The sequence below is a fragment of the Loxodonta africana genome, chromosome 1, assembly GCF_030014295.1.
Source record: "Loxodonta africana isolate mLoxAfr1 chromosome 1, mLoxAfr1.hap2, whole genome shotgun sequence".
NCBI lineage: Eukaryota > Metazoa > Chordata > Mammalia > Proboscidea > Elephantidae > Loxodonta > Loxodonta africana.
The window spans coordinates 62,221,457-62,239,720 of NC_087342.1; the positions used below are offsets into that span (position 1 = coordinate 62,221,457).

The 18,264-nt window shown below is 39.2% G+C and overlaps 1 long non-coding RNA gene and 1 pseudogene across 2 annotated transcripts in view; one reads left to right on the forward strand and one right to left on the reverse strand.

Moving 5' to 3' along the window:
* The window catches only part of LOC135230692 (uncharacterized), a 141,284-nt gene that overhangs the window by 37,443 nt on the left and 85,577 nt on the right, over positions 1–18,264 (forward strand). The gene's annotated exons all lie outside the window — the stretch shown is intronic.
* On the reverse strand, positions 9,922–12,692 carry LOC100666765 (protein-associating with the carboxyl-terminal domain of ezrin-like; annotated as a pseudogene).

Consider the following 18,264-nt stretch of genomic DNA (forward strand, 5'->3'; position numbering starts at 1 on the left):
ATTTTGTTTATTTTTATTTTTATAATTTTTATTGTGCTTTAAGTGAAAGTTTACAAATCAAGTCAGTCTTTCACACGAAAACCCATATACACCTTGCTGCACACTCCCAATTACTCTCCCCCTAATGAGGCAGCCTGCTCTGTCCCTCCACTCTCTCTTTTTGTGTCCATTTCGCCAGCTTCTAACCCCCTCTACCCTCTCATCTCTCCTCTAGGCAGGAGATGCCTACATAGTCTCAAGTGTCCACCTGATCCAAGAAGCTCACTCCTCACCAGCATCCCTTTCCAACCCATTGTCCAGTCCTATCCATGTCTGAAGAGTTGGCTTCGGGAATGGTTCCTGTCCTGGGGCAACAGAAGGTCTGGGGGCCATGACCACCGGGGTCCTTCTAGTCTCAGTCAGACCATAAGTCTGGTCTTATGAGAATTGGGGGTCTGCCTCCCACTGCTCTCCTGCCCCCACAGGGGTTCTCTGTTGCGTTCCCTATCAGGGCAGTCATGGGTTGTAGCCGGGCACCATCTAGTTCTTCTGGTCTCAGGATAATGTAGTCCCTGGTTCATGTGACCCTTTCTGTCTCTTGGGCTCGTAATCGCCTTGTGTCCTTGGTGTTCTTCATTCTCCTTTGACTCAGGTGGGTTGAGACCAATTGATGCATCCTAGATGGCTGCTTGCTAGCATTTAAGAGCCCAGATGCCACTCTTCAAAGTGGGATGCAGAATGTTTTCTTAATAAATTTCGTTATGCCAGTTGACTTAGATGTCCCCTGAAACCATGGTACCCAGACCCCTGCCCCTGTTATGCTGGCTTTTGAAGCATTCAGTTTATTCAGGAAACTTCTTTGCTTTTGGTTTAGCCCAATTGTGCTGACCTCCCCTGTATTGTGTGCTGTCTTTCCCTTCACCTAAAGTAGTTCTTATCTACTATCTAATTAGTGAGTGCCCCTCTCCCACCCTCCCTCCCTCCCCCCTCTCGTAACCACAAAAGAATGTTTTCTTCTCAGGTTAAACTATTTCTCAAGTTCTTATAATAATAGTCTTATGCAATATTTGTGCTTTTGCAACTGACTAATTTCACTCAGCATAATACCCTCCAGGTTCCTCCATGTTATGAAATGTTTCACAGATTCCTCACTGTTCTTTATCGATGTGTAGTATTCCATTGTGTGAATATACCATAATTTATTTATCCATTCATCCATTGATGGGCACCTTGGTTGCTTCCATCTTTTTGCTATTGTAAACAGTGCCGCAATAAACATGGGTGTGCATATATCTGTTCGTGTAAAGGCTCTTATTTCTCTAGAATGTATTCCAAGGAGTGGGATTGCTGGATCACATGGTAGTTCTATTTCTAACTTTTTAAGGAAGCGCCAAATTGATTTCCAAAGTGGTTGTACCATTTTACATTCCCACCAGCAGTGTAGAAGTGTTCCAATCTCTCCACAGCCTCCCCAACATTTATTATTTTGTGTTTTTTGGATTAATTCCAGCCTTGTAGGAGTGAGATGAAATCCAATTGTAGTTTTTTTTAAAATAATTTTTATTGTGCTTTAAGTGAAAGTTTACAAATTAAGTCAGTCTGTCACATATAAGCTTATATACACCTTACTACATACTCCCATTTACTCTTCCCCTAATGAGTCAGCCTGCTCCCTTCTTCCAGTCTCTCCTTTCGTGACCGTTTTGCCAGTTTCTAACCCTCTCTACCCTCCCATCTCCCCTCCAGACAGGAGATGCCAATATAGTCTCAAGTGTCCACCTGATACAAGTAGGTCACTCTTCATCAGCATCTCTGTCCAACCCATTGTCCAGTCTCTTCCATGTCTGATGAGTAGTCTTCGGGAATGGTTCCTGTCCTGGGCCAACAGAAGGTTTGGGGACCCCATTGTAGTTTTGATCTGCATTTCTCTAATGGCTAATGATCGTGAACATTTCCTCATGTATCTGTTAGCTACGTGAATGTCTTCTTTAGTGAAGTGTTTATTCATATCTTTTGCCCATTTTTTAATTGGGTTATTTGTCTCTTTGCAGTTGAGTCTTTGCAGTATCATGTAGATTTTAGATATCAGGCTGTGATCAGAAATGTCATAGCTAAAAACTTTTTCCCAGTCTGTAGGTAGTCTTTTTAATCTTTTGGCAAACTCTTTGGATGAGCATAGGTGCTTGATTTTTAGGAGCTCCCAGTTATCTAGTTTCTCTTCTACATTCTTTGTAATGTTATGTATACTGTTTATGCCATGTATTAGGGCTCCTAACGTTGTCCCTATTTTTTTTCCATGATCTTTATCATTTTAGATTTTATATTTAGGTCTTTGATCCATTTTGAGTTAGTTTTTGTGCATGGAGTGAGGTAGGGGTCTTGTTTCATTTTTTTGCAGGTGGATATCCAGTTATGCCAGCACCATTTGTTAAAAAGACTATCTTTTCCCCATTTAACTGTTTTGGGGCCTTTGTCAAATATCCTCTGCACATATGTGGATGGACTTATGTCTGGATTCTCAATTCTGTTCCATTTGTCCATGTGTCTGTTGTTGTACCAGTACCAGGCTGTTTTGTATAATAGGTTCTAAAATCAGGTAAAGTAAGGCCTCCCACTTTGTTCTTCTTTTTCAGTAATGCCTTATTTATCTGAGACCTCTTTCCCTTCCATATGAAGTTGGTGATTTGTTTCTCCATCTCATTAAAGAATGTCATTGGGATTTGGATCGGAATTGCATGAAATGTATAGATCACTTTTGGTAGCATAGACATTTTTATAATGTTAAGTCTTCCTATTCACGAGCAAGGTATGTTCTTCCACTTACGTAAGTCTCTTTTGGTTTCTTGCAGAAGTGTAGTGTAGTTTTCTTTGTATAAGTCCTTTACATCCCTGGTAAGATTTATTCCTATATTTTATTCTTGGGGGCTACTGTAAATGGCATTGATTTGGTGATTTCCTCTTCGATGTTCTTTTTGTTGGTGTAGAGGAATCCAACTAATTTTTGTATGTTTATCTTTTATCCCAATACTCTGCTGAACTCTTCTATTAGTTTCAGTAGTTTTCTGGAGGATTCCTTAGGGTTTTCTGTGTATAAGATCATGTTATCTGCAAATAGAGATACTTTGACTTCTTCCTTGCCAATCTGGATGCGCTTTATTTCTTTATCTAGCCTAATTGCTCTAGCTAGGACTTCCAGCACAATGTTGAATAAGAGTGGTGATAAAGGGCATCCTTGTCTGGTTGCCGATCCCAATGGGAATGTTTTCAGGCTCTTTCCATTTAGGGTGATGTTGACTGTTGGCTTTGTATAAATGCCCTCTATTATGTTGAGGAATTTTCCTTCTATTCCTATTTTGCTGAGAGTTTTTAATCACGAATGGGTGTTGAACTTTGTCAGATGCATTTTCTGCATCAATTGATAAAATAATGTGATTCTTGTCTTTTGTTTTATTTATGTGGTGGATTACATTAATTGTTTTTCTAATGTTGAACCATAGCTGGTATGAATCACACTTGGTCATGGTGAACTATTTTTTTGATATGTTGTTGAATTCTATTGGCTAGAATTTTGTTGAGGATTTTTGCATCTACGTTCATGAGGGTTATGGGTCTATAATTTTCTTTTCTTGTGGTGTCTTTACCTGGTTTTGGTATCAGGGATATGGTGGCTTCATAGAATGAGTTTGGTAGTATTCCGTCCTTTGCTATGCTCTGAAATACCTTCAGTAGTAGTGGTGTTAACTCTTCTCTGAATGTCTGGTAGAACTCTGCAGTGAAGCTGTCAGGACCAGGGCTTTTTTTTGTTGGGAGTTTTTTGATTACCTTTTCAATCTCTTCTTTTGTTATGGGTCTATTTAATAGTTCTACCTCTGTTTGTGTTAGTTTAGGTAGGTAGTGTGTTTCTAGGAATTCATCCATTTCTTCTAGGTTTTCAAATTTGTTTGAGTATAGTTTTTCATAGTAATCTGATATGATTCTTTTAATTTCAGTTGGATCTGTTGTAATATCACCCATCTCATTTCTTATTTGGGTTGTTTGCTTCCTCTCTTGTTTTTCTTTTGTCAGTTTGGCTAGTGGTTTATCAGTTTTGTTGACTTTTTCAAAAAACCAGCTTTTGGTCTTGTTAGCTCTTTCAATTGTTTTTCTGTTTTCTATTTCATTTAGTTCAGCTCTAATTTTTATTATTTGTTTTCTTCTGGTGTATGTGGGTCTCTTTTGCTGCTCTCTTTCTATTTGTTCAAGTTGTAGGGATAATTCTTTGATTTTGGCCCTTTTTTCTTTTTGGATGTGTGCATTTACTGATATAAATTGGCCTCTGAGCACCACTTTTGCTGTGTCCCAAAGGTTCTGATAGGAAGTATTTTCATTCTTATTGGATTCTATGAATTTCTTTGTTCCATCCTTAATGTCTTCTATAATCCGGTCTTTTTTGAGCAGGGTATTGTTTGGTTTCCAATTCTTTGATTTCTTTTCCCTACTTTTCCTGTTACTGATTTCCACTTTTATGGCCTTATGGTCAGAGAAGATGCTTTGTAATATTTCAATGTTTTGGATTGTGCTAAGGCTTGCTTTATGACCTAATATGTGGTCTATTCTAGAGAATGTTCCATGTGCACTAGAAAAGAAAGTCTACTTGGTTGCTGTTGGGTGGAGTGTTCTGTATATGTCTACGAGGTCAAGTTGGTTGATTGTGGCATTTAGATCTTCCATGTCTTTATTGAGCTTCTTTCCGGATGTCCTGTCCTTCACCAAAAGTGGTGTGTTGAAGTCTCCTACTGTTATGGTGGAGCTGTCTATCTCACTTTTCAGTGCTGATAGAGTTTGTTTTATGTATCTTGCAGCCCTGTCATTGGGTGCATAAATATTTAATATGGTTATGTCTTCTTGGTGTATTGTCCCTTTAATCATTATATAGTGTCCTTCCTTATCCTTTACGATGGATTTAATTAAAGTCTATTTTGTCAGAAATTAATATTGCCACTCCTGCTCTTTTTTGATTTTTGTTTGCTTGATATATTTTTTCCATCCTTTGAGTTTTAGTTTTTTTGTGTCTCTAAGTCTAAGGTGCGTCTCTTGTAGGCAGCATATAGACGGATCTTGTTTTTTAATCCATTCTGCCATTCTCCGTCTCTTTATTGGTGCATTTAGTCCATTTACATTCAGGGTAATTATGGATAGGTGTGAATTCAGTGCTATCATTTTGATGTCTTTTTTTGTGTGTTGACAGTTTCTTTTTCCCACTTGATTTTATGTGCTGAGTAGATTTTCTTTATATATTGTCCTTTCCTCATATTTATTGTTAATTTTGTTTCTGCCAAGTCTGTATTTTTCCCTTGTATTTTATTTTGATGAGTAGGATAGTTTCTCTCCTTTGTGGTTACCTTATTATTTACCCCTTTTTTTCTGAAATTAAAACTAACTTTTATTTCTTTGTATTGCCATATCTTCCTCTCCATATGGAAGGTCTATGATTACATTTCTTAGTCCCTCTTTATTATTTTAATGTTGTCTTCTTTTATATAGTAACATCGCTGTTACCCTGTGTTGGGATTTTATATATATATATAATCTAGCTTTGTTTTTTTTGGATTTCCCTGTCTGGGTTGACTTCTGGTTGCTCTGCCCAGTGTTCTAGTCTGGGGTTGATACCTGATATTATTGATTTTTTTAACCAAAGAACTCCTTTTAGTATTTTTTTTAGTTTTGGTTTGGTTTTTATGAATTCCCTGAACTTGTGTTTATCTGGAAATGTCTTAATTTCACCTTCATATTTAAGAGACAGTTTTGCTGGATATATGATTCTTGGCAGGCAATTTTTTTCCTTCATTTTTTTAAATATGTCATCCCATTACCTTCTTGCCTGCATGGTTTCTGCCGAGTAGTCTGAGCTTATTCTTATTGGCTGTCCTTCGTAGGTGACTTTTCGTTTATCCCTCGCTGCTCTTATAATTCTCTCTTTATCTTTGGTTTTGGCAAGTTTGATTATAATATGTCTTGGTGACTTTCTTTTAAGATCTACGTTATGTGGAGTTCGATGAGAATCTTGGATAGATATCTTCTCATCTTTCACAATTCAGGGAAGTTTTCTGCCAACAAATCTTCAACAATTTTCTCTGTATTTTCTGTTATCCCTCCCTGTTCTGATAATTGAGCATGACTTTTATATCATACACATTAAGTAAGTGTTTGATGAATGAAATAATGAGCTGAAGTTTAGGAATAATAATTAGTGCCTCTCCACAAAAAGGGGATTACATGATACAGAAATTCTGGCAAATTTTACAGTATTGTGATCTACACATATTGTTTGCCATAAAGATCAGTTAGAATGCTTAACTGGAGGAAATAGTTTTGAAATATCTTTTGGTTCATAGTGTTTTGGATCTAAGTTGTAGAGTGAGATTGTTTTGCTCAGGATTGCCTATCTCCAGACCCTGCCATCTTTCTCCTGGGCAGGCATCTGCCATTACGAGGATATTGTGGTATCTGAGAGGGAAATCCAATAGCTAAAGAATAGCTAAAGGGATCTGCTTTATAATAATTCTCAGGACAATATTATTTGGATATATAAAGATATGGCGGAAAATGATGACAAATGGCAATGCTAAACCAGAAGGGTCTGGAAAATAAGGTTTGAGATAGGATATGAAAACATCAATGTTGAAGAGTGATTAGTATCTCCAAATATCTTATTGAAATACCAGACATCAGAATTTTCTTTAAAATTCACCAGCCTCAAAAATTTTGACCAAGCACAACCCTTAAAAAATACCTTGGAGGCAAATATTGCTATACTAAAATTTTACATGTGAAAATATCCCATACATTGATGTTAATAAGAGATTTCAACATTTAGAAAAACTGGACTGGATAATACATTTAGTTTTTTCCATTTCTGTAGGTAAAATTTCTTTAGGATTTTTATCTTTGAAAGCATTGAAAAGGAAAGGATTTTTCCACAATTCTTCTATGAATTAACTTTTCAGTTTACATTTAAAAAACTGGTGGGAAACAATCTTTATCTAAGTGGTAAAATATTCTAAGCTAAGCAAGAATCAAATTTCTTAGAAGGCATTGATAGAGCTAAAGAGAGTAACAACTGGGAGGGCATGGTGTAGCGAGTCTAGGAGGCCCCTGGCTACTAGGATATCACCACTGACTCATCATATGTTGGGGTTGCTGGGGTTGTTTAATAGCAATGGTGAAGGAAGAGTTTCATTCACTGCACATTTCACCCCCCAGTTCGTCTTGTGATCAATGGAATGTATTCAAATGACAGTTGCAAACTGTGAAGAAGAGCTTGCAAACTTCACAGAAGACATTTTAAAATCAATTCATTGTTTTTTTTTCTTATATAAGCAATATGAGTTCTTTTGGAAAAAAATATTTAAAAAACATAAGAAAGGGTCATTACTATCCCACTATCAAAAAAACACATACATATGCATATTATTTCTAAAATGTAAACTCAACCAAATCCATTGCTGTCAAGTTAATTCTGACTCATAGTGACCCTATAGGACAGAGCAGAACTTTTCTGTAGGGTTTCCAAGGCTAAAAATCTCTGTGGAAGCAGACTGCTACATCTTTATCCTATGGAGTGGACTGGTGGGTTCAAACTGTAGACCTTGTGGTTAGCAGCTGAGTGCTTTAGCCACTGTGACACCAGGGCTTCTTTCCTAAACATATTAAAAAAACCAAAAACCACACCTGTTGCCGTTGAGTCAATTCTGACTCATAGTGACCCTACAGGACAGAGTAGAATTGCCCCATACAGTTTCTAAGGATTGCCTGGTGGATTTGAACTGCTGACCTTTTTGATTAGTAGCTGTAGCTCTTAACCACTACATCACCAGGGTTTCCAACATATAGATATTCACATATTTGAAATAATTATAATTAATATATGTATATATTTATCCTTTTAAACTTGTTATATAATACACAATTTTCTGTACCTTTAATAGTCAAGATCACAACTTTCAATATTTTCATAATATTCTATCCTAGGCACTTACTAATTTACTTAACCAATTCCCTATATTTGAAAATTAGGTTGTACCCAGTGTACATTACAAAGATCAGAGAAATTGATCTTTTTATGTGTATTTGAATTGTCTCACACAGAATAAATTCCCATAAATGAAAATGTTGATAAAGGGTCACAATAATTTTGGGATTTTCATACGTATTGATAAATTGTCCTTTGGAAAATTTGAACCAATTTAGACTCCTTGTAGCAGTGTGTGAGAGCACTCATTTCACCATATATTTGGCAACAGTAAATATTATTTTTAAAAACATATTTGCCAGGTTTATAGACTAAAACGTTATCTCTATTTTATCTTACATTTCTTTGATTACCAGTGGACTCTGGACTTTAAAAAGATAAACATTTTATCAGTCATTTGTGTTTTCTGACTTTTAAGTTCTCATTCTTTTATTCAATCAGTAGTTATTGGTTGCTCACTATGTATGAAGCACTTTGCTAACTGTACAACATTAATCAGAAACCGAGAGAGAGAGAATCTATAGCAAAATACTACATACTGCATGGCTCGTAAAAACAGAAATTTATTATCTCTTAGCTTTGGAGACTAGTAATACAAACTAGTGTATCAACTGTGTAACTCTCTCCAGGGGGTTCTGACAGAGAAACTGTTCCGTCCCTTTCTCCTAGCTTCTGGCAGCTCTAGGCACTCCTTGGCTTGCAGCTGCAGCGTCTCATAGCATCCTTCCTTCCTCTGTCTCCCTGTCTCTGTGTATCTTCTCTCTCTCTTTTTTTTTTTTAAACACCAGTCATATAGGATTAGGACCCACTCTGCTCCATGCTCCAATATGCCCTCATGTTAGCCCCCCCGATAACATTTCCAGAGACCCTATTTCTAAACAAGGTCACACTCACAAATATAGGAGTCAGGATCTGGACGTATCTTTTGGGGCGGCATAATTCAATCCATAACACTTACTTACTTTTTTTTATCTCCAGTACATAGCAAAATCGTTCTTATGCAGTTGGTGTGAACATAAGTGATAATAGAACTGAGTTAGAAAACAGTTCAGACCAGGCACGTCTCTCTAATATGATAAATCAGAGTGAGGCTTTTGGTGGCCACACATTTTAGTCACTTGTTTTAGTAACTGCTGGAGTTCAGGTGGAAACCCTGGTGGCGTAGTGGTTAAGAGCTACAGCTGCTAACCAAAAAGAGGCAGTTCTAATCCACCAGGCACTCTTTGGAAACATATGGGGCAGTTCTACTCTGTACTATAGGGTCGTTATGAGTTGGAATGGACTTGACAGCAATGGGTTTGGTTTGTTTGTTTTGGAGTTCAGGTTGACTCATGAGATTGTATGTTTGTGTTGCCTATATAGAGATATTAATGTTAAATCCTTCACTTTTTTTAAATGAATTTTTTTTCCTCTGACTATAATGTATCACAAATTTGTTGTAAAAATTTGGATAATCTAGAAATGCATGAAGGATAAAATGAAATTACTCAAATTCAATCACTAGAGACAGCCATTTAAAGATTTTTTGGATCAGATATCTGCAGCCTTGTCAATATGCAAAGATATGCATATTTTATATCACCTTGCAGCTATTGTGCCTTCTATTCCTAACCGTACCTCAGTGGAGCATTTTCTCTGCAACAGTTTTAGTCTTCTAAAACATTATTTTAATGATTTTGTATGATATATATGATACACGAGCCCTGGTGGTGTAATGATTAAGAGCTACTGCTGCTAACCAAAAGGTCGGCAGTTCAAATCCACCAGCTGCTCCCTGGAAAACATATGGGGCAGTTCTACTCTGTCCTATAGGGTCACTAGGAGTTGGAATCGACCCAGCGACAATGTTTTTTTTTTTTTTAAATATGATATACAATAGTATTTCTAATCAATTCTTAAGATTACTTGTAGTTTTCTCTATTTTACTTTTTTTAAAGTTGAATCTAGTGAAAATAGTCTTTATTGGACATTTAGAGAACAGGATAGTTGAGGATATTTCTCACTGAGAACTTTGGAACAACATAATACAAATAGAATGGTCAGTAACTGCCCAGGTCCACACAGGACCATTCACTCAGATAGTAACAACTGCAAACAAATAAGTGAGTTGCCTAAGGAAAACTTAGTTATTTAAAATCGTTTATATACTTTATAGCTAATTTTCTGTAGTACATCATATTTCATAATACAGCTTACTTTCACAGAAGCTGGCCTCAGTCAAGTGCACTTAGGCTCTTCCTCCTAGAAACCAGTACTGAGGCCTCCCCCTCCTCGGGCTTTCAGCCACCACTTGAAGTCTTACACTTCAGTTGGCACAGATGGGAAGAGAGCTCCTGGCATGGGAAGAACAGGCTGCTCTGGGTCTTCTTGTCCTTACAGCCTGCTTTAAAAATATTAATTTGATTAAAGAAAAAGGTAATCTTTTTTTTTTTTTTAAAGTTTAATTCACACCTGTTGTCAGCAGTTATTATCTTCCCTGTTCAGCAACCCTTCTTCTCCCCAGCCACCAGCCTCTCCCTCAGTAATTTCTGCTGCAGTAAATTTTGAGGAAAACTGCATCATGGGTGAGCTATCATTCTTGTTGGGAACCATCATTTCTGTCCTCGATTCAGGTAAAATAAGAAAAGCAGCTGAAGGTTTAATTTCTGGGATCAAATCAGCAAATCAGTCCAATTCAGGACCATGTACTGGCTTCTTTTTCCTTCAATGGTAAACTCCTCTCCTAAGCCAAGTTCTGACGGAACTTTAAGGTGCCTTTCTTGTGATAACATTTTGGTGGCTTGATGTGGTTTGGGTCATCCCCCCTTTCTACAAGCCTGGTCTTTGGAGATAGGCTTGATTTCAAAGGCCTAGACTCTTCAGCGAACAGAAGCCAAGTAGGAATGGGCTTTTGCTCCCCTGAGGTAACAGATCTTGCAACAGAGATTTCACCTCCAAGGTTTATTTCAGTATCTAAGTTACTGGGCTCAAAGTCATCCCAAGACTCCTCCTTTGCAGTGAATGGGGACTTGGCCAGCATCACATGGCTCTCTAGGCTAAACCTGTATATTGACAGTTTGTTTTCAGGCTCCTTAGGCTCACTCCAATCAGGTCACTCTTCGGACTTTTTGCAATTTGGTTGGAAGTTTTCACTGTCCTCTGAATTTATTTTTCTGGGAAAAGGTCGGTAGCTTTAGTAAAACTTGGGACAGTACATTTGAAGATCTTGGTTCTTTCTCCTCCCACAGCTACCTCTGGTCCAAGCAGAGAGACCATCACTGCTAGGCTATGGAGAGTAACAGCCACGATGGTGTCCTGCAGGCCCAGCAATACCTGCAGCAAGATGACTTTCTTCAGCTGCTCCTGGTGAGGCTCCACGTAAGCCTCAACATGAGTCAACACCATCATCCACACGTGCTCCTCGGAAACCTCAAAGAGCTGCAGAAGCATGGGGATCACCTGGATTGGAAAGGGGCCGGGGACAGCAAGCAAGGGCTTTCTCCCTGTACATTATCTTTTTTGGGGCCAAGCAGACGAGGAAGAAAACTCTTAGCAGTGAACACCAACTGATTAAGCAGAAGAAGCCCCAACCTTGAGGCTATTAATTCCTCTGACAAGCAGTTGACTCTGTCCATCAGAAATTTGAAAATCCAGGTTTTTCCTCTTTATTCTTCAATGTTAAACTTTCCAAGAAATCCACAATTTCTAGAAAATCGTTTCTGAGGAAGTCATGGGACAGTAAAGTGCAGAGCGTGGGCCGACAGTCTGGAATGGGATTCAGCAAAGTTGAGTGCAAGGTCTGTTGAAAGCTGGAGTAAACCTTCCACTAACATTGGAATAGGTGTCCTGGGCATGTCCATGGGATGCTGGCAGAACTGTGAATTCTGGAGATGTCTGTTCAGGAGGAATAGATGCTGAGTTTGTCGCTGACTGAGTGCTCCTCGGAAAGTGGTGTGGCCTTGGGAACTTTACAGACAGCCTCCATGCCACCTAAGTTCCAATGTCTGTCTTCACTCACAAACACAGATGACAAGCAGACATTGTTGTGTGTTAGGTTTCTCTGCATTCTATTACGAACCCAGATCCACTTTACCTGAAATCTTGTCAGTAGACTTAAAAAAATTCTGCTTTGTCATGAAGGAAGATAAAAGCCATCAATACGTCATAGATCCCAGCACAGACCTCTGCAAAAGACAGCATTTTCAAAGTCACTTCCAGAGGCTGTGCTCAGTGACAAGATGAATGTCATCTGCTTCCACAGTACAAGATAAAAATTTTAGCATAACAAAGATTGTGAGGATGGCGCAGGACCAGGCAGTGTTTTGTTCTGTTGTGCATAGGGTCGCTATGTGTCGGAACGGACAGCAATAACATTGACTTTGGGGCTGTAGTTCTCCTTGTTTTAAAATTGTTGCTCTAGGGATTTCATATGCTAACTAGCCTTTCATGGTCTGATTGTAGTTAATATTGTACCACTTCACATAAAATGTAGAAGACTTGCAGTCACATAGTTTCCTCCCACACCTGCTGTCCTTTTGTTACAGTTGATGTATATGAACTACACATACAGATACACCTCATACATATTGAAAACCTTGCTAGACAGTGGTACAATATTTGCTTTAAATAGTCATATATATTTTAAGTAGCTTAAAAGGAGAAAAAACTAGCCTTCATATTTATCCTGATATTCACCACTTCTGATGCTCTTCGTTCCTGAAAATCCAGCACTTGCTCAATTCATGTATTGAAGCTTCTTAATCAAGCCAATTGGATTTACTGAACCACAGAGAACAACCTGGAAGGTTAGAAATAAGCACCATTTCTTTGTTACAGCTTCCCGAGGGTCCATGGATGTTCATAGTCCTTGGTGGACTGTTTTGCTCTGCTGATGAGGGCACTTAAATTTGAAAATGGGTGGGAAAACCTTCTGGGATTTGTCCTATAAATAGCAATCTAGCTTTTCTTCTCCTTCTTGCCCTTAACTCCTTGGTTTTTTAACATCTTTTTTCCTGCCAGGGAAAGAGAATGAATTTCCTGGCTGCAGGAGTGCCAGGAGAAGTCTCAAACTTGGCTTTCTCTCAGCGAGGGACTCAACCAGGGAATCCTGCTGTAATACTCCTTGGTTACCTAGGTATTCCAGGCATTATCTCCCAGCTTTGGAGAACAGATATTGTAGTGAAATGAGTTCTTTTATGTGGCTTTTTGCCTTGGTTCTTTAGAAAAAAGTTTGAAAGATTTTCCCCTAAGTCCTGAGGAGTTACCTTTGCCCTAGTTTTCTATCCTAGAGGGTTTGTTACATTTCCTGGGCAAGTTATAGACCATTTGGTTTGATACTTTTTGTCTGGCCCTGAAGGGCAGCCTGCCCTGTGATTAGTATGTACCTTGCAGGGATTGGTCAACAGACTATACAAATGAGGTGACTAAAGACTATACAAATAAAGTATCTGTACCCTACTGTGAAGGTTAAGGTTATGTGCCAACTTGGCTTGATATGATGTAATCACCATCCAAGATGTGATCTGTTGTAAGCAGCCAATCAGTTGAAAAGAGAGTTTCCTTGGGGGTGTGGCCAGCATCCAATATATGGATATTCTGGCAAAGCTCACTCTCTCAATCCTACGTCTGACCCATCATCCTCTGACCTCTGGTTCTTGGGATGTGAGCCAGTAGCCTGGTGTCTGACCTGCAGATTATGCATTTGTCAGCTCCTGCAAACACATGAGTCAGGAGAAGCCTCCAGCCTGATGACTGACCCATGGATTTGCAACTTGTGAGCCTCCACAACTGCATGAGCCATTTCCTTGAAATAAATCTGTCTGGATATATATTTATACATATATACACTTTGCTGGTTTTGTTCCTTTAGAGTGCCCAGCCTAAGACACCTACTATGCAAATAAAGTATCTGTGGCCTACAGAGACGGGATTGATTGATCAGTTTGTGGCCTCCCACTGGGAGGGTCCATGCCTTGAAATTGACAAGGAGTTATGTATATATGCAGCCAACCCCATAGAGGTTTTTCAGACAGAAAAAAGGAGGAAGAGAAGCAGCAGGAAGAAGCAGAAGGATGAAAGGAGAGAGAAGAAGTAGAGAGAAAGAGAGAGGAGTCAGGGAACCTCCTAAAAGACCTATAACATGAGTCAGGGCTGTAACACTGAAGACAGTGAGAGGCCTAGAAGGGGCCTGCTGGTGGAGTCAGTGGCGACAGGACTGGAAGGGGCTCTGTGGCAGAGTTGGTGGTGACAGACGGTGTGGCCAAGACGAACCTGTCCTGAGGAGACTGAAAGAAGCCTGTCCTGAGGGAGCTGATAGGAGCCTGTCCTGAAGAGGCTGAGAGAAGCCTGTCCTGAGGCGGCCGAGAGGAGGCCTGCATGGTGAAGAGGAGCTGAGAGAGCTGTCCTGCTCTGAAAAAAGGAGACTTTGCCTAATACTTCCTTAATAAACCACTTAATTGTAAGTGTGGTCTCTGAGCTTTGTGTGGCCATCGCAACAGATTATCAAACCCTGAAGAGAAGTAGAGAGTGCTGTGAGAAGTACGGCTGGTGTCAGATTGGTAAAAAGTTTGGAGGTTGCACATGTATCTGACCTTCACCTCATAGGGATCAGGCTTATGCTGATCTTGATTAGCATTATCCCCCCTGAAGTTAGACAGGTTCTGATGAAACTATTATTACTCTTGCCATTTCATAGATATGTATTGATTTCCTGGGGTTGCTGTAACAAAGTACCATAAATTGGGTGGTTTCTAAGAAGAAAAATTTATTGTCTCACAGCTCTAGAGTCTAGTAGTCCAAATTCAGGGTGTTGGTTGGGCCATGCTCCTTCTGAAGGCTCTAGGAGGAGATCCTTTCTTGTTTCTCTTGGCTTCAGGCAGCTCCAGGTGTTTGTTGGCCTTCCTTGACATGTAGATACATCTTCACATGGCCATATTTACCCTGCATGTCTCTCTGTGTCCGTTCTCTTTTGTAAAGACAACACTCAGATTGGATTAGGGCCCACTCTACTCATGTTAACTGATAACATCTTCAAAGACTATCTCCAACTGAGACCACAGTTGCAGGTACCAGGGGTTAGGACTTCAACATAACTTTTTTGAGGACACAATTAAATCCATAACTAGATATGTCATGTTGGTGGGTACTATCAAAAAATTTAATGCTATTTTGAAATCTTGAAGCATTTATTTGGTCTGTATATACATGTCTAGTATTGCTGTTTTTGCCTGAAGATGTCACTGGTTTTTAGATTATCCTCTTCCTCTTGCTCCTATCTTTCCTCCTCTTCCTTCTTACTACAGGGGTAGCTTTTTCAAAAGCTGGAGCCAAGGTCAAGTTGTTGCTATTATGGCAAGTTCCCTGAGTTTGCTAAGGGCTCCAGTATCACTTTTAAACTGAAAAGTAATATGAGTCCTACTAATTTTTAACCGCCTAAATTTTTTTTTTTTTTAAGTAGTTCTAAGGAGTCCCTGGGTGGTACAAATGGGTGATATATGCTCAGTTCTAACTGAAAGGTTGGAGGTTCAAGTCTACCCAGAGGTACCTCATAAGAAAGGTCTCATGATCTACTTCTGAAAAAAAAATCAGCACAATTTTACTCTGACACACATGGGGTTGTCACGAGTCAAAGATGACTTGACAACTGGTCAAAGAGGTCTAAAATTCATCTTCTTTCTCTATGTCTGTCATTGCCATTTCCATGGTCCAAGCCATCATCGTCTCTGGTCTAGAGAAGTTCATGAAAACCTTTTATGAAAGAGCTTTTAAGTGAGAACAAACTCAGAGATTTTGCCATATTTCCAAAATGACTCAAGCAAAAGAGTGGAAAACATCATAGGATATTAAATTCATTGTCTTTTACAGCACTTCTCAGAGTTCTACAATTTCTTGGATGAGACATAGATGTGAAAAACTTTCTTAATCCTTTGGTGGAAAGGCAAGCTGAAAGCAATAATTTAGGATTTTTAGCAAGACTCAGTATGGCCACTGAAAAGGCAATCCTCCACTCAAAGAAATATGAGGTCTAACCAAACTTTCATTTTTATTTTTGCCTTTTTTTTGGAACAAGCATAATATAATTTACACATTTGGTATTTTATTTTTGTTTTATTCAATAAACCCTATATAGCACTTGCTACGTGCCATTCTCTGTTCTAAGAATTTATAAATATTAGCTCATAAATAACATAACCCAGTGCAGTCGAGTCGATATCGAAAATGGAAATCCTTCATAATCCCATCTCCCAGAGATGACCATGTTCAATCCTATGTGATATTTTTCTTCAGCTTTTCTTTTCCTTAAACATATACTAATATTTTCTGTTGTTATAGTTACTATCATTATTTGAATTACATTGAATTACTATCATTATTTGCATTTTCATTTACCTATATATTTTGGACATGTTTTTATATGAGTACTTCCTAACTCCTAGTACCTGTGAATGAAGTTTCAGTTGGAAATAGGGTCTTTGAACATGTTATCGGTTAAATTAACATGAGGTCATACCAGAGGAGGGTGTGCCCTAATCTAATCTGAGTGCTGTCCTTATAAAAGAGAACAGACACAAAAATACAGGGGAAACACAGCCATGTGAAGATGCATCTACAAGCCAAGAAAGAGTAAGAAATGCCTGGGGCTACCTGAAGCTAGGAGAGACAAGAAAGGATATTTCCCTAGCGCCTCCATAGGGAGAATTACACGGCTCACAATAAATTTTGGAATTCCTGGGTGGCTCAGACTCTTAAGCACTTGGCTACTAACCAAAAGGTTGGCAGTTTGAATCCACCCAGCAGTGCCTCAGAAGAAAGCCCTGGTGACCTACTTCTAAAATATCACATTGAAAACCCTAGAAAGTGCAGCTCTACTCTGACACATATGGGTTATCATGAGTCAGAATTGACTTGATGGCAACTGGCTTGGGTGTTTTTGGGTATTATCTTGGCCATGTTTGTGATGGTTAAGGTTGTGTGTCGACTTGGCTGGGCCATGACTCTCAGTGGTTAAGAAGTCATCTAGTGCTTCTATAACAGAAATACCACAAGTGGACAGCTTTAACAAAGATAAATTTATTCTCTCACAGTCCAGTAGGCTACAAGTCCAAATTCAGGGCACTGGCTCCAGGGGAAGGCTTTCTGTCTCTGTCAGCCCTGGAGGAAGTTCCTTGTCATTAGTCTTCCCTTGGTCTGGGAGCATCTCAGTGCAGGAACCTCGGGTCCAAAGGATATACTCTGCTTCTGGCACTGCTTTTGTGGTGGTGTGATGTCCCCAACTCTCTGCTTGCTTCCCTTTCCTTTTATCTCTTGAGATCAGGGAGGTGACCTGGGTAAGGGTGGTGTTACAATAACACCCTAATCCTCTTAACATAAAATTACAATCACAAAATAGAGGACAACCACACAATACTGGGAATCATGGCCTAACCAAGTTCATACACACATTTTTGGGGGGACATAATTCAATCCATGACAGGCAGTTATGTAATGATGCAGATGGCAGTTATGTAATCTTGTAATTTGGCAGTTATGTAATGATATAGTCATTATCTGTGATGTGATCTGATGTGATCAGCCAATCAGTTGTAAGAGGAGTTTCCTCAGGGGTGTGGCCTGCATTTAATACATATATGGACATTCTGGCAAAGCTCGACTGCTTACTCTAGATCCTGCATCCAGCTTATCATCATCTGACCTCTGGTTCTCGGGACTTGAGCCAGCAGCCTGCTATATTGCCTGCTGACCTTGGATTTGTCAGCCTCCATAGCCTGTGAGCCAGAGGCCTGCCATTTTACCTGCTGACCTTGGATTCATCAATCTCTGTAGCTCATGAGCCAGCATCCTGCTGTCTGAGCTGTTGATCTTGGGGTCGTCAGCTCCTGCAGCTACATGAATCAGAAGAAGCTTCCAGTCTGATGTCTGACCCATGGACTTGGGACTTGCCAGCCTCCACAATGGTGTGAGCCATTTCCTTGAGATAAATCTCTCACTCTTTCTCTCTCTCTATATGTTTCCCTGGTTTTGCTTCTGTAGAGAACCCAGCCTAAGACAATGTTTTTATATGAGCACACCTAGTTGCATGTCATTGTGTTCAAGGGTTGCATAGTTTTTCACTGTGTGTATAAACCATGGTTTATTTAACTATACTTGTGCTGAAGGAAATTTGTGCTATTCACACTTTTTCAGTAAGGAACTTTGCACAGTTATGGAAGTGCTTTTGAAAGCTAAATTACTGGGAGCAGCATTGCTGGTTCAGGGTCTCTATCATAAATTCAACAAATAATTTCAAATTGCTCTCC